This window comes from Stenella coeruleoalba, assembly GCF_951394435.1.
Source record: "Stenella coeruleoalba genome assembly, chromosome: 1".
Classification (NCBI taxonomy): Eukaryota; Metazoa; Chordata; class Mammalia; order Artiodactyla; family Delphinidae; genus Stenella; species Stenella coeruleoalba.
In genome coordinates this window covers 122,791,014-122,812,679 of record NC_137169.1, presented here as the reverse complement: position 1 = coordinate 122,812,679, position 21,666 = coordinate 122,791,014, and the positions used below count along the sequence as shown (strand labels likewise).

The following is a 21,666-nucleotide window of genomic DNA, read 5'->3' as shown; positions in this document are numbered from 1 at the left end:
TTTATCTGTGCTCATTTCAATCTCTGGTTTTATGCAGCACCCCAACTCACCTTTCCCCTTAAGCAAGCATAAGTTGGTTTTCTAAATTTGAGACCCTGTTCTGTTTTGGAATGCAGTTCCTCTGTAGCAAAGTTTAAATTCCATGTATTAGTGATATTTTTTGATGTTTCTTTTTCTGTGTGACTTATTTCAGTTAGAATCACCATACCCGAATCCACTCATTATGCTGCTACGGGCCTGGTGACATAGATTTCATTGCTGAGTGATACTGCATTGTACGTAAGTACCACAAGTTCTTTATCCATTTTTCACTTTCTGTGATGTTGAACTTGTACTGTAAACGAGGTTCTTGTAAACAGAGCCGTTCCAAACTTTGGGGTGGCTGTGTCTTTTTGATTTTAATTTCCCTAAGCTATAGGACCATAAGTGGAAGTGCCCTAGGCTCTGTTGCTTTGTTTTTTAGATGTTTCAGGAAACACCATACACTTCTCCCGAGTGTCTGTTGGCAATTTACATCCCGCCCATCAGCATAACAAGGCTCCCAGTTCTCCATGGCCTGTCCTGCCTTTCTGGATTTTACACTTTTTTCAGATGGCCCTTTTGACCGGGGGGAAGTGAGACTTCATTGTAGTGCAGATTTCCTTTGCAAGTTTGCTTGGTTGGCCAAAAAGGGCGTATGCGTTTTTTCCTGAATATATTCAGGAAAAAATGCATACGCCCTTTTTGGCCAAGTGCATCATTGTGGACGTTCTGCCTCTTTTCCTATGCTTTCAATGCAATTCCAGTCTACCTCCTGAAATCGGTTTCCTGCAATTCTGCCCCGCTTTCAAGTCCTCTTGGCAGCCTTACTTCAGTCTATTTTTGGACGATAGCTGTCATTTATAACTCTGCAGGTTTGTGAATTACAGTGCCCCTGAGCTCCTTTCTTCAACTCGCTTTCTTGTGACCTGGCCGCAACACCACATGATGGCTTCAGGCCCTAATATGGTTCCGGCACGGCACGCTGAGCCTTTGGTTAATTCCTCTTCCTGGTGGGAAATGATAGTTAAATTTGCCCGTCCAGACACCTCCAGCTAGTCTCTCATTGGTTCTTGCTATTCCTGTTCATTTTCCGCAGAAATTGCAAACTGGGCCAAACAGGAGGTTAAAGGGACTGACTCTCCAAGTGGGGAGAGTGTTAGTAAAGCGTCTGGAATGTGGCACCCGAGTACCAGGGTACGAAAACTGAGACATATTTGAACACGTCTCCCGATCACATGGTTGATCATACTCTGGGTTCCACATGCATGTTTTAGCTGAAGGAAGAATACCTAAAATCTGCGTAGTTGAAACCCGTGGAATGGGTACCATGCAATATGACTTCAAAGGGTCTTCATTTGCTCACTGAACCTCTCCAGTCCTATCACTGCTGCGTTTATGCCCCTGTACACATGCTTGATTCTCTTTCGGAGACATAGCAATCTATAGGTTTTAAGATACTTACTAGTCAGGTACATTCTTAGGCGTTTAATATGCGGTGTTGAGTCCATTTCGTTGAGCAAGGAATAGCTCTTGTCTATTCCATATTTGGCTTAAGGAACTTTGTGCTCATTTCAATCTCTGGTTTTATGCAGCACCCCAACTCACCTTTCCCCTTAAGCAAGCATAAGTTGGTTTTCTAAATTTGAGACCCTGTTCTGTTCCGTAATTCAGTTCCTGTGTAGCCAAGTTTACATTCCGTGTATTACTGATATCTTATGATGTTTCTTTTTCTGTGTGACTTATTTCAGTTAGAATCATCGTACCTGAATCCACTCATTATGCTGCTACGGGCCTGATGACATAGATTTCATTGCTGAGTGATACTGCATTGTACGTAAGTACCACAAGTTCTTTATCCATTTTTCACTTTCTGTGATATTGAACTTGTACGGTAAACGAGGTTCTTGTAAACAGAGGCGTCCCAAACTTTGGGGTGGCTGTGTCTTTTTGATTTTAATTTCCCTAAGCTATAGGACCATAAGTGGAAGTGCCCTAGGCTCTGTTGCTTTGTTTTTTAGATGTTTTAGGAAACACCATACACTTCTCCTGAGTGTCTGTTGGCAATTTACATCCCGCCCATCAGCATAACAAGGCTCCCAGTTCTCCATGGCCTGTCCTGCCTTTCTGGATTTTACACTTTTTTCAGATGGCCCTTTTGACCGGGGGGAAGTGAGACTTCATTGTAGTGCAGATTTCCTTTGCAAGTTTGCTTGGTTGGCCAAAAAGGGCGTATGCGTTTTTTCCTGAATATATTCAGGAAAAAACGCATACGCCCTTTTTGGCCAAGTGCATCATTGTGGACGTTCTGCCTCTTTTCCTATGCTTTCAATGCAATTCCAGTCTACCTCCTGAAATCGGTTTCCTGCAATTCTGCCCCGCTTTCAAGTCCTCTTGGCAGCCTTACTTCAGTCTATTTTTGGACGATAGCTGTCATTTATAACTCTGCACGTTTGTGAATTACAGTGCCCCTGAGCTCCTTTCTTCAACTCGCTTTCTTGTGACCTGGCCGCAACACCGCAGGATGTCTTCAGGCCCTAATCTGGTTCTTGCACGGCACGCTGAGCCTTTGGTTAATTCCTCTTCCTGGTGGGAAATATGAGTTAAATTTGCCCATCCAGACACCTCCAGCTAGTCTCTCATTGGTTCTCGCTATTCCTGTCCATCTTCCACAGAAATTGCAAACTGGGCCAAACAGGAGGTTAAAGGGACTGACTCTCCAAGTGGGGAGAGTGTTAGTAAAGCGTCTGGAATGTTGCACCCGAGTACCAGGGGAGGAAAACTGAGACATATTTGAAAACGTCTCCCGTTCACATGGTTGATCATACTTGGGTTCCACATGCATGTTTTAGCTGAAGGAAGAATACCTTAAACCTGGAGAGTTAAGACCCGTGTAATGGGTACCATGCAATATGACTTCAAAGGGTCTTCATTTGCTCACCGAACCTCTCCAATCCTATCACTGCTGCGTTTATGCCCCTGTACACATGCTTGATTCTCTTTCGGAGACATAGCAATCTATAGGTTTTAAGTTACTTACTAGTCAGGTACATTCTTAGGCGTTTAATATGCGGTGTTGAGTCCATTTCGTTGAGCAAGGAGTAGCTCTTGTCTATTCCATATTTGGCTTAAGGAACTTTATCTGTGCTCATTTCAATCTCTGGTTTTATGCAGCACCCCAACTCACCTTTACCCTTAAGCAAGCATAAGTTGGTTTTCTAAATTTGAGACCCTGTTCTGTTCTGTAATTCAGTTCCTGTGTAGCCAAGTTTACATTCCGTGTATTACTGATATCTTATGATGTTTCTTTTTCTGTGTGACTTATTTCAGTTAGAATCATCATACCTGAATCCACTCATTGTGCTGCTAAGAGCCTTGTGACACAGATTTCATTGCTGAGTGATATTGCTTTGTAAGTAAATACCACAACTTCTTTATCCATTTTTCACTTTCTGCGATGTTGAACTTGTACTGTAAACGAGGTTCTTGTAAACAGAGCCGTTCCAAACTTTGGGGTGGCTGTGTCTTTTTGATTTTAATTTCCCTAAGCTATAGGACCATAAGTGGAAGTGCCCTAGGCTCTGTTGCTTTGTTTTTTAGATGTTTCAGGAAACACCATACACTTCTCCCAAGTGTCTGTTGGCAATTTACATCCCGCCCATCAGCATAACAAGGCTCCCAGTTCTCAATGGCCTGTTGCCTTTCTGGATTTTACACTTTTTTCAGATGGCCCTTTTGACCGGGGGGAAGTGAGACTTCATTGTAGTGCAGATTTCCTTTGCAAGCTTGCTTGGTTGGCCAAAAAGGGCGTATGCGTTTTTTCCTGAATATATTCAGGAAAAAACGCATACGCCCTTTTTGGCCAAGTGCATCATTGTGGACGTTCTGCCTCTTTTCCTATGCTTTCAATGCAATTCCAGTCTACCTCCTGAAATCGGTTTCCTGCAATTCTGCCCCGCTTTCAAGTCCTCTTGGCAGCCTTACTTCAGTCTATTTTTGGACGATAGCTGTCATTTATAACTCTGCAGGTTTGTGAATTACAGTGCCCCTGAGCTCCTTTCTTCAACTCGCTTTCTTGTGACCTGGCCGCAACACCACATGATGGCTTCAGGCCCTAATCTGGTTCCGGCACGGCACGCTGAGCCTTTGGTTAATTCCTCTTCCTGGTGGGAAATGATAGTTAAATTTGCCCGTCCAGACACCTCCAGCTAGTCTCTCATTGGTTCTTGCTATTCCTGTTCATTTTCCGCAGAAATTGCAAACTGGGCCAAACAGGAGGTTAAAGGGACTGACTCTCCAAGTGGGGAGAGTTTTAGTAAAGCGTCTGGAATGTTGCACCCGAGTACCAGGGTACGAAAACTGAGACATATTTGAACACGTCTCCCGATCACATGGTTGATCATACTCTGGGTTCCACATGCATGTTTTAGCTGAAGGAAGAATACCTAAAATCTGCGTAGTTGAAACCCGTGGAATGGGTACCATGCAATATGACTTCAAAGGGTCTTCATTTGCTCACTGAACCTCTCCAGTCCTATCACTGCTGCGTTTATGCCCCTGTACACATGCTTGATTCTCTTTCGGAGACATAGCAATCTATAGGTTTTAAGATACTTACTAGTCAGGTACATTCTTAGGCGTTTAATATGCGGTGTTGAGTCCATTTCGTTGAGCAAGGAATAGCTCTTGTCTATTCCATATTTGGCTTAAGGAACTTTGTGCTCATTTCAATCTCTGGTTTTATGCAGCACCCCAACTCACCTTTCCCCTTAAGCAAGCATAAGTTGGTTTTCTAAATTTGAGACCCTGTTCTGTTCCGTAATTCAGTTCCTGTGTAGCCAAGTTTACATTCCGTGTATTACTGATATCTTATGATGTTTCTTTTTCTGTGTGACTTATTTCAGTTAGAATCATCGTACCTGAATCCACTCATTATGCTGCTACGGGCCTGATGACATAGATTTCATTGCTGAGTGATACTGCATTGTACGTAAGTACCACAAGTTCTTTATCCATTTTTCACTTTCTGTGATATTGAACTTGTACGGTAAACGAGGTTCTTGTAAACAGAGGCGTCCCAAACTTTGGGGTGGCTGTGTCTTTTTGATTTTAATTTCCCTAAGCTATAGGACCATAAGTGGAAGTGCCCTAGGCTCTGTTGCTTTGTTTTTTAGATGTTTTAGGAAACACCATACACTTCTCCTGAGTGTCTGTTGGCAATTTACATCCCGCCCATCAGCATAACAAGGCTCCCAGTTCTCCATGGCCTGTCCTGCCTTTCTGGATTTTACACTTTTTTCAGATGGCCCTTTTGACCGGGGGGAAGTGAGACTTCATTGTAGTGCAGATTTCCTTTGCAAGTTTGCTTGGTTGGCCAAAAAGGGCGTATGCGTTTTTTCCTGAATATATTCAGGAAAAAACGCATACGCCCTTTTTGGCCAAGTGCATCATTGTGGACGTTCTGCCTCTTTTCCTATGCTTTCAATGCAATTCCAGTCTACCTCCTGAAATCGGTTTCCTGCAATTCTGCCCCGCTTTCAAGTCCTCTTGGCAGCCTTACTTCAGTCTATTTTTGGACGATAGCTGTCATTTATAACTCTGCACGTTTGTGAATTACAGTGCCCCTGAGCTCCTTTCTTCAACTCGCTTTCTTGTGACCTGGCCGCAACACAGCAGGATGTCTTCAGGCCCTAATCTGGTTCTTGCACGGCACGCTGAGCCTTTGGTTAATTCCTCTTCCTGGTGGGAAATATGAGTTAAATTTGCCCATCCAGACACCTCCAGCTAGTCTCTCATTGGTTCTCGCTATTCCTGTTCATCTTCCGCAGAAATTGCAAACTGGGCCAAACAGGAGGTTAAAGGGACTGACTCTCCAAGTGGGGAGAGTGTTAGTAAAGCGTCTGGAATGTTGCACCCGAGTACCAGGGGAGGAAAACTGAGACATATTTGAAAACGTCTCCCGTTCACATGGTTGATCATACTTGGGTTCCACATGCATGTTTTAGCTGAAGGAAGAATACCTTAAACCTGGAGAGTTAAGACCCGTGTAATGGGTACCATGCAATATGACTTCAAAGGGTCTTCATTTGCTCACCGAACCTCTCCAATCCTATCACTGCTGCGTTTATGCCCCTGTACACATGCTTGATTCTCTTTCGGAGACATAGCAATCTATAGGTTTTAAGTTACTTACTAGTCAGGTACATTCTTAGGCGTTTAATATGCGGTGTTGAGTCCATTTCGTTGAGCAAGGAGTAGCTCTTGTCTATTCCATATTTGGCTTAAGGAACTTTATCTGTGCTCATTTCAATCTCTGGTTTTATGCAGCACCCCAACTCACCTTTACCCTTAAGCAAGCATAAGTTGGTTTTCTAAATTTGAGACCCTGTTCTGTTCTGTAATTCAGTTCCTGTGTAGCCAAGTTTACATTCCGTGTATTACTGATATCTTATGATGTTTCTTTTTCTGTGTGACTTATTTCAGTTAGAATCATCATACCTGAATCCACTCATTGTGCTGCTAAGAGCCTTGTGACACAGATTTCATTGCTGAGTGATATTGCTTTGTAAGTAAATACCACAACTTCTTTATCCATTTTTCACTTTCTGCGATGTTGAACTTGTACTGTAAACGAGGTTCTTGTAAACAGAGCCGTTCCAAAATTTGGGGTGGCTGTGTCTTTTTGATTTTAATTTCCCTAAGCTATAGGACCATAAGTGGAAGTGCCCTAGGCTCTGTTGCTTTGTTTTTTAGATGTTTCAGGAAACACCATACACTTCTCCCAAGTGTCTGTTGGCAATTTACATCCCGCCCATCAGCATAACAAGGCTCGCAGTTCTCAATGGCCTGTTGCCTTTCTGGATTTTACACTTTTTTCAGATGGCCCTTTTGACCGGGGGGAAGTGAGACTTCATTGTAGTGCAGATTTCCTTTGCAAGCTTGCTTGGTTGGCCAAAAAGGACGTATGCGTTTTTTCCTGAATATATTCAGGAAAAAACGCATACGCCCTTTTTGGCCAAGTGCATCATTGTGGACGTTCTGCCTCTTTTCCTATGCTTTCAATGCAATTCCAGTCTACCTCCTGAAATCGGTTTCCTGCAATTCTACCCCGCTTTCAAGTCCTCTTGGCAGCCTTACTTCAGTCTATTTTTGGACGATAGCTGTCATTTATAACTCTGCAGGTTTGTGAATTACAGTGCCCCTGAGCTCCTTTCTTCAACTCGCTTTCTTTTGAGCTGGCCACAACACCGCAGGATGGCTTCAGGCCCTAATCTGGTTCCGGCACGGCACACTGAGCCTTTGGTTATTTCCTCTTCCTGGTGGGAAATGAGAGTTAAATTTGCCCGTCCAGACACCTCCAGCTAGCCTCTCATTGGTTCTCGCTATTCCTGTTCATCTTCCGCAGAAATTGCAAACTGAGCCAAACAGGAGGTTAAAGGCGCTGACTCTCCAACTGGGGAGAGTGTTAGTAAAGCGTCTAGAATGTTGCACCCGAGTACCAGGGGAGGAAAACTGAGACATATTTGAACACGTCTCCCGTTCACATGGTTGATCATACTTGGGTTCCACATGCATGTTTTAGCTGAAGGAAGAATACCTTAAACCTGGAGAGTTGAGACCCGTGTAATGGGTACCATGCAATATTACTTCAAAGGGTCTTCATTTGCTCACCGAACCTCTCCAATCCTATCACTGCTGCGTTAATGCCCCTGTACACACGCTTGATTCTCTTTTGGAGACATAGCAATCCATAGGTTATACGATACTTACTAGTCAGGTACATTCTTAGGCGTTTAATATGCGGTGTTGAGTCCATTTCGTTGAGCAAGGAGTAGCTCTTGTCTATTCCATATTTGACTTAAGGAACTTTATCTGTGCTCATTTCAATCTCTGGTTGTATGCAGCACCCCAACTCAGCTTTCCCCTTAAGCAAGCATAAGTTGGTTTTCTAAATTTGAGACCCTGTTCTGTTTTGGAATGCAGTTCCTGTGTAGCCAAGTTTACATTCCGTGTATTAGTGATATCTTATGATGTTTCTTTTTCTGTGTGACTTATTTCAGTTAGAATCATCGTACCTGAATCCACTCATTATGCTGCTACGGGCCTGATGACATAGATTTCATTGCTGAGTGATACTGCGTTGTAAGTAAATACCACAAGTTCTTTATCCATTTTTCACTTTCTGCGATATTAAACTTGTACTGTAAACGAGGTTCTTGTAAACAGAGGCGTCCCAAACTTTGGGGTGGCTGTGTCTTTTTGATTTTAATTTCACTAAGCTATAGGACCATAAGTGGCAGTGCCCTAGCCTCTGTTGCTTTGTTTTTTAGATGTTTCAGTAAACACCATACACTTCTCCCGAGTGGTTATTGGCAATTTACATCCCGCCCATCAGCATAACAAGGCTCCCAGTTCTCCATGGCCTGTCCTGCCTTTCTGGATTTTACACTTTTTTCAGATGGCCCTTTTGACCGGGGGGAAGTGAGACTTCATTGTAGTGCAGATTTCCTTTGCAAGCTTGCTTGGTTGGCCAAAAAGGGCGTATGCGTTTTTTCCTGAATATATTCAGGAAAAAACGCATACGCCCTTTTTGGCCAAGTGCATCATTGTGGACGTTCTGCCTCTTTTCCTATGCTTTCAATGCAATTCCAGTCTACCTCCTGAAATCGGTTTCCTGCAATTCTGCCCCGCTTTCAAGTCCTCTTGGCAGCCTTACTTCAGTCTATTTTTGGACGATAGCTGTCATTTATAACTCTGCAGGTTTGTGAATTACAGTGCCCCTGAGCTCCTTTCTTCAACTCGCTTTCTTGTGAGCTGGGCGCAACACCGCAGGATGGCTTCAGGCCCTAATCTGGTTCCGGCACGGCACGCTGAGCCTTTGGTTAATTCCTCTTCCTGGTGGGAAATGAGAGTTAAATTTGCCCGTCCAGACACCTCCAGCTAGTCTCTCATTGGTTCTCGCTATTCCTGTTCATCTTCCGCAGAAATTGCAAACTGGGCCAAACAGGAGGTTAAAGGGACTGACTCTCCAAGTCGGGAGAGTGTTAGTAAAGCGTCTGGAATGTTGCACCCGAGTACCAGGGGAGGAAAACTGAGACATATTTGAACACGTCTCCCGATCACATGGTTGATCATACTCTAGGTTCCACATGCATGTTTTAGCTGAAGGAAGAATACCTTAAACCTGGGTAGTTGAAACCCGTGGAATGGGTACCATGCAATATGACTTCAAAGGGTCTTCATTTGCTCACCGAACCTCTCCAATCCTATCACTGCTGCGTTTATGCCCCTGTACACATGCTTGATTCTCTTTCGGAGACATAGCAATCCATAGGTTTTAAGATACTTACAAGTCAGGTACATTCTTAGGCGTTTAATATGCGGTGTTGAGTCCATTTCGTTGAGCAAGGAGTAGCTCTTGTCTATTCCATATTTGGCTTAAGGAACTTTATCTGTGCTCATTTCAATCTCTGGTTTTATGCAGCACCCCAACTCACCTTTCCCCTTAAGCAAGCCTAAGTTGTTTTTCTAAATTTGAGACCCTGTTCTGTTCTGTAATTCAGTTCCTGTGTAGCCAAGTTTACATTCCGTGTATTACTGATATCTTATGATGTTTCTTTTTCTGTGTGACTTATTTCAGTTAGAATCATCATACGTGAATCCACTCATTGTGCTGCTAAGGGCCTGATGACACAGATTTCATTGCTGAGTGATATTGCTTTGTAAGTAAATACCACAACTTCTTTATCCATTTTTCACTTTCTGTGATGTTGAACTTGTACTGTAAACGAGGTTCTTGTAAACAGAGGCGTCCCAAACTTTGGGGTGGCTGTGTCTTTTTGATTTTAATTTCCCTAAGCTATAGGACCATAAGTGGAAGTGCCCTAGGCTCTGTTGCTTTGTTTTTTAGATGTTGCAGGAAACACCATACACTTCTCCCCAGTGTCTGTTGGCAATTTACATCCCGCCCATCAGCATAACAAGGCTCCCAGTTCTCCATGGTCTGTCCTGCCTTTCTGGATTTTACACTTATTTCTGATGGCCCTTTTGACCGGGGGGAAGTGAGACTTTATTGTAGTGCAGATTTCCTTTGCAAGCTTGCTTGGTTGGCCAAAAAGGGCGTATGCGTGTTTTCCTGAATATATTCAGGAAAACACGCATACGCCCTTTTTGGCCAAGTGCATCACTGTGGACGTTCTGCCTCTTTTCCTATGCTTGAAATGCAATTCCTGTCTACCTCCTGAAATCGGTTTCCTGCAATTCTGCCCCGCTTTCAAGTCCTCTTGGCAGCCTTACTTCAGTATATTTTTGGACGATAGCTGTCATTTAGAAGTCTGCAGGTTTGTGAATTACAGTGCCCCTGAGCTCCTTTCTTCAACTTGCTTTCTTGTGACCTGGCCGCAACACCGCAGGATGGCTTCAGGCCCTAATCTGGTTCCGGCACGGCACGCTGAGCCTTTGGTTAATTCCTCTTCCTGGTGGGAAATGAGAGTTAAATTTGCCCGTCCAGACACCTCCAGCTAGTCTCTCATTGGTTCTCGCTATTCCTGTTCATCTTCCGCAGAAATTGCAAACTGGGCCAAACAGGAGGTTAAAGGGACTGACTCTCCAAGTCGGGAGAGTGTTAGTAAAGCGTCTGGAATGTTGCACCCGAGTACCAGGGGAGGAAAACTGAGACATATTTGAACACGTCTCCCGATCACATGGTTGATCATACTCTAGGTTCCACATGCATGTTTTAGCTGAAGGAAGAATACCTTAAACCTGGGTAGTTGAAACCCGTGGAATGGGTACCATGCAATATGACTTCAAAGGGTCTTCATTTGCTCACCGAACCTCTCCAATCCTATCACTGCTGCGTTTATGCCCCTGTACACATGCTTGATTCTCTTTCGGAGACATAGCAATCCATAGGTTTTAAGATACTTACAAGTCAGGTACATTCTTAGGCGTTTAATATGCGGTGTTGAGTCCATTTCGTTGAGCAAGGAGTAGCTCTTGTCTATTCCATATTTGGCTTAAGGAACTTTATCTGTGCTCATTTCAATCTCTGGTTTTATGCAGCACCCCAACTCACCTTTCCCCTTAAGCAAGCATAAGTTGGTTTTCTAAATTTGAGACCCTGTTCTGTTCTGTAATTCAGTTCCTGTGTAGCCAAGTTTACATTCCGTGTATTACTGATATCTTATGATGTTTCTTTTTCTGTGTGACTTATTTCAGTTAGAATCATCATACCTGAATCCACTCATTGTGCTGCTAAGGGCCTGATGACACAGATTTCATTGCTGAGTGATATTGCTTTGTAAGTAAATACCACAACTTCTTTCTCCATTTTTCACTTTCTGCGATGTTGAACTTGTACTGTAAACGAGGTTCTTGTAAACAGAGCCGTTCCAAACTTTGGGGTGGCTGTGTCTTTTTGATTTTAATTTCCCTAAGCTATAGGACCATAAGTGTAAGTGCCCTAGGTTCTGTTGCTTTGTTTTTTAGATGTTTCAGGAAACACTATACACTTCTCCCGAGTGGTTGTTGGCAATTTACATCCCACCCATCAGCAATACAAGGCTCCCAGTTCTCCATGGCCTGTCCTGCCTTTCTGGATTTTACACTTTTTTCAGATGGCCCTTTTGACCGGGGGGAAGTGAGACTTCATTGTAGTGCAGATTTCCTTTGCAAGCTTGCTTGGTTGGCCAAAAAGGGCGTATGCGTTTTTTCCTGAATATATTCAGGAAAAAACGCATACGCCCTTTTTGGCCAAGTGCATCATTGTGGACGTTCTGCCTCTTTTCCTATGCTTTCAATGCAATTTCCTATGCTTTCAATGCAATTCCAGTCTACCTCCTGAAATCGGTTTCCTGCAATTCTGCCCCGCTTTCAAGTCCTCTTGGCAGCCTTACTTCAGTCTATTTTTGGACGATAGCTGTCATTTATAACTCTGCAGGTTTGTGAATTACAGTGCCCCTGAGCTCCTTTCTTCAACTCGCTTTCTTGTGAGCTGGCCGCAACACCGCAGGATGGCTTCAGGCCCTAATCTGGTTCCGGCACGGCACGCTGAGCCTTTGGTTAATTCCCCTTCCTGGTGGGAAATGAGAGTTAAATTTGCCCGTCCAGACACCTCCAGCTAGTCTCTCATTGGTTCTCGCTATTCCTGTTCATCTTCCGCAGAAATTGCAAACTGGGCCAAACAGGAGGTTAAAGTGACTGACTCTCCAAGTCGGGAGAGTGTTAGTAAAGCGTCTGGAATGTTGCACCAGAGTACCAGGGTACGAAAACTGAGACATATTTGAACACGTCTCCCGATCACATGGTTGATCATACTCTAGGTTCCACATGCATGTTTTAGCTGAAGGAAGAATACCTTAAACCTGGAGAGTTGAGACCCGTGTAATGGGTACCATGCAATATGACTTCAAAGGGTCTTCATTTGCTCACCGAACCTCTCCAATCCTATCACTGCTGCGTTTATGCCCCTGTACACATGCTTGATTCTCTTTCGGAGACATAGCAATCCATAGGTTTTAAGATACTTACAAGTCAGGTACATTCTTAGGCGTTTAATATGCGGTGTTGAGTCCATTTCGTTGAGCAAGGAGTAGCTCTTGTCTATTCCATATTTGGCTTAAGGAACTTTATCTGTGCTCATTTCAATCTCTGGTTTTATGCAGCACCCCAACTCACCTTTCCCCTTAAGCAAGCCTAAGTTGTTTTTTCTAAATTTGAGACCCTGTTCTGTTCTGTAATTCAGTTCCTGTGTAGCCAAGTTTACATTCCGTGTATTACTGATATCTTATGATGTTTCTTTTTCTGTGTGACTTATTTCAGTTAGAATCATCATACCTGAATCCACTCATTGTGCTGCTAAGGGCCTGATGACATAGATTTCATTGCTGAGTGATATTTCTTTGTAAGTAAATACCACAACTTCTTTATCCATTTTTCACTTTCTGCGATGTTGAACTTGTACTGTAAACGAGGTTCTTGTAAACAGAGCCGTTCCAAACTTTGGGGTGGCTGTGTCTTTTTGATTTTAAATTCCCTAAGCTATAGGACCATAAGTGGAAGTGCCCTAGGCTCTGTTGCTTTGTTTTTTAGATGTTTCAGGAAACACCATACACTTCTCCGGAGTGTCTGTTGGCAATTTACATCCCGCCCATCAGCATAACAAGGCTCCCAGTTCTCCATGGTCTGTCCTGCCTTTCTGGATTTTACACTTTTTTCAGATGGCCCTTTTGACCGGGGGGAAGTGAGACTTCATTGTAGTGCAGATTTCCTTTGCAAGCTTGCTTGGTTGGCCAAAAAGGGCGTATGCGTGTTTTCCTGAATATATTCAGGAAAAAACGCATACGCCCTTTTTGGCCAAGTGCATCATTGTCGAGTTTCTGACTCTCTTCATATGCTTTCAATGCAATTCCTGTGTACCTCCTGAAATCGGTTTCCTGCAATTCTGCCTTGCTTTCAATGCCTCTTCATAGCCTTACCTCAATATATTTTTTAAAAATAGTTGGCCTTTATAACTCTGCAGGTTTTTGAATTGCAGTGGCCCTTAGCTCCATTTTTTAGCTCTTATTTTTGTGGTCTTGCCCCATAACCACAGGATTCCTTGAAGCCCTATTTTTCTTCTGGGGCACCTTGCTGTGCCTTTGGTTAATTCTTCTTACTGATGTGATATTAGAGTGACATGTGCCCATTGAAACCGCTACAGCTAGTTTCTCACTGGTTCCCCCATTCCCATTCATCCTCTGCACTAACTGCAGACTGTGCGATACCAGAACTTAAAGGCATTGACTCCATGTGGGGATGTTGTTAGTAAAGCGGCTGGAATGTCGATCCGGAGCCCCAGGAGAGGAAAAATGAGGTGCGTTTTAGAAACCTTTCCCGATCATATGGTATACCAGTCGCTGGGTTTCCCAAGCATGGTTTAGCTGTAGGAAGATTCCCTTCAACCTGGAGTGTTGGGACCCTTGGACTGAGTAGCATGAAGTATTGCATTAAACTTTCGGCAGTTGCTCACCAAAGCTCACCAATCCTGTCAGCCCCAAGTGTCCAGCCTTATGTCTTATCCAGCTGTGGGTTTATATGTGGTCAATCCAGGTTGCATCACAGCCCCTGAGCGAATTTTGTAAGAATTTTTCTCTCTTTCATTGTTTCAGCGTTTTGTTTTTAAAATTTATTTCTATAATGGGGTTTAGCTCCTTTTCACTGCTGTGTTTGTGCCGCTCTGCACACACTTGATTCCCTTATGGAGATATATCAATACATGGGTTTTAAGATTCTTATTCCTCAGATATATTTCTCTGCGGTGTATAGGGTGTGTTGAGGCCTGTTCATTGAGCAAGGTGTAGATCTTGTCTAATACCTATTTGGTTTATTGAACGGTATCTGTGCTAATTTCAAACTCTGGTTTTATGCATCACCCCACCTCTCCTTTCCCCTTAAGCTGACATAAGTGTGTTTTCTAAATGTGAGACACTGTTCTGTTCTGTAATTCATTTCTTGTGCAGCCATATTTACCCTCCCTCTATAAGTGATATCTTATGATATGTTTCTTTTTCTGTTTGACTTATTTCAAGTAGTATTATCGGACCTAAATCCACTCTTTATCCTTCTACTAGCCTTATTACATTGATTTCATGGTGAAGAGATATTCCATTGTACATAAGTACCACATCTTCTTTATCCATTGTTCTCTTTCCTGGGATATTTAAGGTGTACTGAAGTTGAGGTTCTTGTAAACAGAGTAGCCCTAAACTGTGGTGTGCTTGTGTCTTGTTGATTTTTAGACTTCCCTAGATATACTCCCATGATTGGAAGTGTCCTATGCTCTGTAGCTCTGTTTTTTAGATGATTTAGGAACCACCATACACTTCTCCAGAGTGGCTCTCGGCAGTTCACACACTGCCCATCAGCGTATAAAGGCTCCCTGTTCTCCATGGCCTGTCCTGCATTTCTGGTTTTTACAATTTTTTAGGATGGCCCTTTTGACCGGTGGGAAGTGAGACTTCTTTGTTGTGCACATTTGCATTGCTTGCTTGCTTCGTTGCCCATAAAGTGCGTATGCGTTTTTTCCTGGATATAATCAGGAAAAAACGCATACGCCCTTTTGGGCCAACTGCATCATTGTCGAAATTCTGCCGCTTTTCATGTGCGTTAAAGACGAGTCCAATCTATCTCTTGAAATCTGTTTCTTGCAATTCTGTCTTGCATTCAGATCCTCTTCTTTGCCTTACCTCAACATATTTTTGGACGTTAGTTTTCATTTATAACTCTGCAGGTTTGTGAATTGCAGTGACCCTGAGCTCCATTTTTTAAGTTGCTCTTTTGTGAGCTGGCCTCAAACCCGCAGGATTGCTTCAGGCCCTATTTTGGCTCCGGCGAGGCAGGCTGAGCCTTCCTTTAATTCTTACTCTTAATGGGAAATTAGAGTGATATGTGCCCGTCCAAACCCCTACAACTCTTCTCTCATTGGTTCCCCCTCTTCCCGTTCATCCTCCTCACAATTTGCAAAATGTGTGAAACAGAAGTTTAAATGTGCTGATTCTCCAAGTGGGGAGATTCTAAGTAGCGTGGCTGGAATGGTGAACAGGAGCACCAGGAGAGGATAAATGAGGTGCATTTTAGACACATCTCCCGATCACATGGTGTACAGTCCTCTGGGTTTTCCATGCATGTTTTAGCTGTAGGAAGATCCCTTGAACCTGCAGATTTGGGACCCATTGAATGGGTACCAGGTAGTATTACTTTAAAGGGTGTGCATTTCCTCACCCAACCTCACATTTCTCTTAGCGCAAACAGTTTCCAGCCTTATGTCTCATCCTGCTGTGGGTCTAGATGTGTTCAATCCATGTTGCATCACCGTCCCTGAGGAAAAGTTGTAAGAGGTTTTCTCTGTCTCTCTGTCGTTTATTTTTTTCAATTTATTACTATATTGGTTACAGCTGATTTTCAAAGCTCTGTTTCTTGCTGCTGTACATCCACTTGATTCGCGTACAGAGAGACATCAATAAATTCTTTTTCAGATTCTTACCAGTCGTATATATTCTTTTCCGGTGACTTGAGTGTGCTGAGTGCAGTTCTTTTAGCTACCGTGTAGGCCTTGTTGATTATCAGTTTGGTATTTGGAATGGTATCTTTGCTAATTTCAACCTCCTGGATGATGCCTCACCCCTCCCCACCTTTCCCGTTTAGCAGCCTTATGCGTGTTTTCTACATATTTGACTATGTTTTTGTTTTGTAATTTATTTCATGTGTAGCCATTTTGGATTCCACCTTTAAGTGATATCTTATGATATGTGTCTTTTTCTTTTTGAATTCTGTCACTTAGAATGATCATACGTAACTCCTCCGGAGTTGTTACAACTGGCCATATTTCATTGATTTCCAGGCTGAATAATATTCCACTCTACCTAAGTACCACATCTCTATCCATTTTTTCCCTCCAGAGACATTTAAGTTATATCCTAGTCGAGGATCTTTTAAACAGAGAGGGGGTAAACATTGGGGTGCCTGTGTCCTCTCGATTTTTGTTTTGCCCAAGATGTACGCCCATGCGTGCAAGTGCCCTATGCTCTGTAGCTCATTTTTTAGATGCTTTAGTAAACACAATACACTTCTCCAGAATGGCCGTTGGCAATATACATTTCCACTATAAGTCTCACAGGGCTCCCTCTTCTCGTTGCCCTGTCCTGCATTTCTGTTGTTTACGCTTTATGAGGATGGCTCTTCTGACTGATGCGAAGTGATATCTTTTGTAGTATTGACTTCCAGTGCCCACCTGTTTGGTTGGCTAAAAAAGTGTATGCCCTTTTCTTGAATATATACAGAAAAGAACGCATACACCCTTTTTGGCCAACTGCAATGTTGGCAATGTTGGCAATGTTCAGCTCCTTTTCTTGTGCTTAATGGCGAGTCCTTTCTACCTCCTCAAATCCCTTTCCTGCCATTCTCCCTTGCTTACAAGTCCTTTTCTCTGACTTTCCTCAAGACATTTTTCAGTGATGGATATTTTCAACTCTGCAGTTTTGTGAATTTTACTGCCCCTGAGTTCCATTGTTCAACTCGTGTTTATGGGAACTGGCCACAAAGCAGCGGGATTTCCTCAAGCCCTATACTGTTTCCATGGGCAACCCTAGCCTTTGGTCAATTCGTCTTCCTGATTGGAAATTAGAGTGACATGTGCCTGTCTGAACACCTAGGACTTGTCTCTCATTGTTCCTCATCCTTCCGCTTCATCCTCTGGACAAATTCCAAACTGTACGCAACAGGATGTTGACAGTGCTGACATCTCCAAGTGGGGAGACTGTTAGTAAAGACGCTGGAGGGGTGAACCCGAGCACCAGGAGATGAGGAGATGAGATGCCTTTTCCAAACTCTTCCCGATCAGACGGTATACCATCCTCTGGGTGTGACAGACATGTTTTAGCAGTAGGAAGAGTCCCATTCATGTAAGGAGAACACCAGGGCTTTTTCAAAATCAGTGTCTCCCCGAAACCCAAACTGGGGAATTTTTTAAGCTACGGCTACACATATGTTCATTAAGGGCCTTGGGAAGCAGGCAGAGTCCAAACTTTAGATGATTGAAGTCTTCAGGGTCAGAAGCACTCACCACCAGCTTCCCTTAGGCTACACTTTAACTGTCATTGATAGATGATGTCAATAAAAATATCTATTCTTTTTCAGATTATTTCCCCTTATAGGTTATTGCAAAATGTTGAGTGTAGTTCCCTGTGCTATACAGTAGTTCCTTGTTGATGATCTATTTTATACATAGCAGTGTGTATGTGTTCATTCCAAACTGTTAATTGATCCCTCCTCCCACCTTTCCCCTTTGGTAATAATAAATTATAAGATTTTATACTTCTCAGAAATGGGGGAGCTGAAAGAGAGGTATCATTTTCAATGGAAAAGCATTTAAAACAAGATTGAAGGTTTAACCAAGATTATTAGCTGTACATCCTTGGAAAGAAATCACTTCGTTTCTCTAATATTGACCTGACAAATAAGACAAACCTTTTCACTGAACTTGCTTATAAAAAGTGATGGAAATATCAAATGGAAGTGTTAAAAACATCTTATTTTACCCGAGCCTTATACACTGTTCTATGTTAACTACAGTTTGGCTCACACATCTGTTCATTGAGGTTACAATAGTCTCAATTTCTGTTACTGATCCTCCAGAGTGGACCCCAACAAGTGTCCCCCTGCCCAGTGTCATTGGGGCCAACAGATCGAGACTGAGTTTGGTTCACAAGCAAAGGAAACTTTATATTTTGATCAGAGAATGGAGAGGTGAGAGCATGCACTACCCCGTGGGCTGTGGGCTGGGCTGCTGTGTAGAGATCCTGTCAGAGTCAGTGGGAGGGAGGGAGGCGGCGGAGCTCTCGAGGGCCGGGTTGGCTGTAGCTCAGGCTCTATATCGTGGAGTCTGCACTGGGCCCCAGGAGCTGAGGTGTCGACCCAGCCATTCTGCACTAGGAAATCTGGTCTGAAGTGCCGGGTGTGGAACCTCTGCATGCGGGACCCTAGGAGCACGTGAAATTAGACAAAGCACAAAGGATAAAAAAGGTTAGACTTGACTTTATTGCCCAGATTCTATTTTTATCTCCCAGGGATTTTTAATGGGCTTTGCTGGGGACAAACCCCTCCTCTGCCTTTTGTCCCGTTCCTCATTCTTGGAGTGCTGAGGGTGCAGACCCTTCTTCTGTAACTGCTGAGTGCTGAGTTGGGAGCCCTCATACCCTGGGGCGAGGGTCAGAGCTTCTCCCCAGCAGCCTCCCGGTGACGTTGATTGTCCCCAGGACCCCTGCCTCCCTGCTCGTCCACCTGAGCACCAGCATTGGAAGTGTTATAGATTCTAATGACCTTTAAGGGTCCAGGAAAGAGATGTGCAGAGACGCTGTGGGGGCCGGTTTCACCCCGCCCCACATTTGTTCGGCCACCTTAGGCTGACCGTCTCTGCCAGCCTAGATGCTCTGACCAGTAGTCTGCGCTTTCTTCAGTTAGGCCCCTGAATTAACGTACAAACAGCACCGGGTGTCAGAGCCCTGCCCGCTCAACTCCCAGACAGTCCAGGGTCAGTGGTGACCAAGGACCATGATGGCTACTGAGTCAACAGCCTTTTGAAGTAAACAGGAGTCCAGCCGGTCTTATTGGCCACCATCATCACGGTGTCTGTAGGCTTTTCTATGGTGACAGTGTGGTATACTGTTCCCCCGCCAAGATTATTAGCTCCCCTCTGGGTGCAGTAAGTCCTGCAAGCAGTAGTCTACTCTTTTGGGACACACTCTTGTTGTTTTATGAGAGAAACTCCAGGTCAAGTGATGTTCACACGAGTCGTCATGGTGCCCTGTTGCCCCCGGTTATCTCTCTGGATGTTGGAGTTGGAGGGCCTCCTCACTCGAGGTCGGTGTGCCCACGGAGCGAACCCTGCAACTTCAGGGCATGGTTGGTGGTTAGGATCACCACGTGGGGTCCTTTTCCCTTAGGAGGGAGGTGGCCTTTTGGGCTGCTGATTTCCAGGTTTTTAGATACCGCCAGTATCTTGGCCAGATGTGGCAGTGGGCCAAGCCCCTTAGTGACCGTAGTTTATCCTACCTGGATGGCATTCTTGCATTGTTCCATTTCAAGCGGTCCCAGTTTTTGCACTAATTCTCCAATGGCGATTCACCTTTCACCGGGAATGTAAAGGTCAAAGGGTTTAGCTAAATTAGGGAGTTCCAGGGCAAGGGTCTGAATTGACTGCTCTTTCCATTCTTGAAAGGCCACTTCTGGATTCTATTCAAAAGGATCATCATCTTTTCCTTTCAGTGTTTCATATAGAGGCCCAGCTAGTAGACTGTAGTTAGGGATCCAGAAGCAGCAAACCCTGGCCTCCCCAGGAACCCCTAAGCTGTCTTCTAGTTTTAGAAAGGGGTAAGGCTGAAAATGGTTTCTTCCCTTTCCTGGGATGGGCTTCTCTGACCTTCTGTGAGAATGAAGCCCAGGCAGGTCACCGCAGTCTGTGATATTTGAGCTTTTTCTTGGACAACTTCTATCCTTTATTGGCTTGGTAGTTCAGAGGCCTCCTTAGTAGGGCTGGTGATCAGAATGTCGTCTGCATATTGAAGGAGGGTTTCCTTTTCCAGAGGTAGAACTTTTAGGTCTTTAGCTAAGCTTTCCCCAAAGATGGTGTGGGAATTTTTGCACCCTTGGGGCCAGACGGCCCGGAAGTATTGTTTTAGTTGTATGTGGAGTCCTGCCACTCACAAGCCAAAATTTCTTGTGACTCTGGGACTAATGGAATACAAAAGAAGGCATCATTGAAGACTAATACAGAATACCATGTCCTGGTGGTTGGTAGAATGACCAGCAGGGTGTAGGAATTAGGAGCAACTGGAGGTATATCCTCGGTGGCTTCACTGACTGTCCTGACATCCTTTACCAGGTCCCCAGCAGCCCATGGGGCTCTCGTGGTCAGACCAATCCCAGAATATGGAGCTCACCTGGGCAGGTACCCCACCCCCACCCCAGCCCACGGGGCTCTCGTGGTCAGGCCCCTCCCAGGATACAGAGCTACCCTTGCAGGTACCGTGGCAGGGCTGGGCACACAGGAACCGTGCACATAGCCCTCATTGCAGAGCACCCCCAGCTCACGTGTCGCTCAGAGCTGACACAGAGCACCTCAGAGCAGGACTTGAACTAACAAACAGCAGCTGCGACAGGTCTGTGACCCTGGGCATCACTCCGTGAGGCCTCCCTCCACCTGGTCTTCCAGAGACTTCCACTGCACCCGGGGCACCAGGCCTCTGTCTCCAACCACCACCCACCCCTCCTCTGCCTGACTCCTGGGTTCCTCTCATTAGGAGAGGGTTTTCTTGAAGTTGTCTCCCACTCATGGGCCAGATAAAATGATTAGAAAACAAGCCAAAGCTGCAGCCCCTTGTCTATCCTGACTCTCAGGAGCCCACACCTGTTCCTTGGACCTGGCCGGTTCAGCAAGTTCCATTTTCTGCAACTGTGAGCCCCTGAGGGGTGATGATTGGCTGACCTGGGCAGCCTTACCGTGCCGGCCAGCCCTCCCCAGGTGTGCCTGGGTTGAGATCAATATAAATACCACTCCAGGCAGCAAGAGCCCCTGCAGCCGTGCCTGACGCCATTTTCTCTGCCCTGTCAGCAGTCTCGGGGCTGGGCTGGTGGGAGGGAGTGAGAGGCCACGGCTTTGTGGGTGGCCCAGTGTGAGTGGGGCTCTGCTGGACTTTCTGCAGCAGTTGCCAGGCTGCCACCTGCTAAAGAAGAGGATGTGTCACCCATACCTGCTGCTGGAATTTCTCCCTGGGCAGAGGTGAGGAAGGAAAAAAGCAGTGGGGGCAGGGACAGGACGGGTATCTCAGGCAGGGAAATGGAAATCTTCCAGAAGAGCACCCAGGGCCAGGACCATCCTGGCTGGCCTGCAGGCACCAAGTCGGCCGGCATGCTGTCACTCGTGTGGCTCTATGGCCCTTCCTCTAGGCTTTCAAGTCCTTGTATATATTCAGGTGTTTTACCTGGGACGGGTGGGAATAGTTCAGCAGCAACTGGCCTGGGGCTCAGCTCACGTTTACTCACAGATGCCTCGGCACGGTGCCCCAGCTTTGCAATGAGGACGCTTGTTGCGTGGGGGCTGCTGGCTGAATG

The 21,666-nt window shown here is 44.8% G+C and overlaps 1 long non-coding RNA gene across 20 annotated transcripts in view; it reads left to right on the top strand.

Moving 5' to 3' along the window:
* LOC307186525 overlaps positions 1 to 21,666 on the top strand; it is a 2,785,769-nt gene that overhangs the window by 966,718 nt on the left and 1,797,385 nt on the right. The window contains exon 1 of one of the 20 annotated variants that reach the window (XR_013828379.1): positions 12,864 to 12,922. The exons of the other annotated variants lie outside the window; for them this stretch is intronic. This is a non-coding gene — a long non-coding RNA (uncharacterized lncRNA). Of the gene's footprint in view, positions 1 to 12,863; positions 12,923 to 21,666 lie in introns of those variants that run through there. 20 annotated transcript variants of the gene reach the window in all.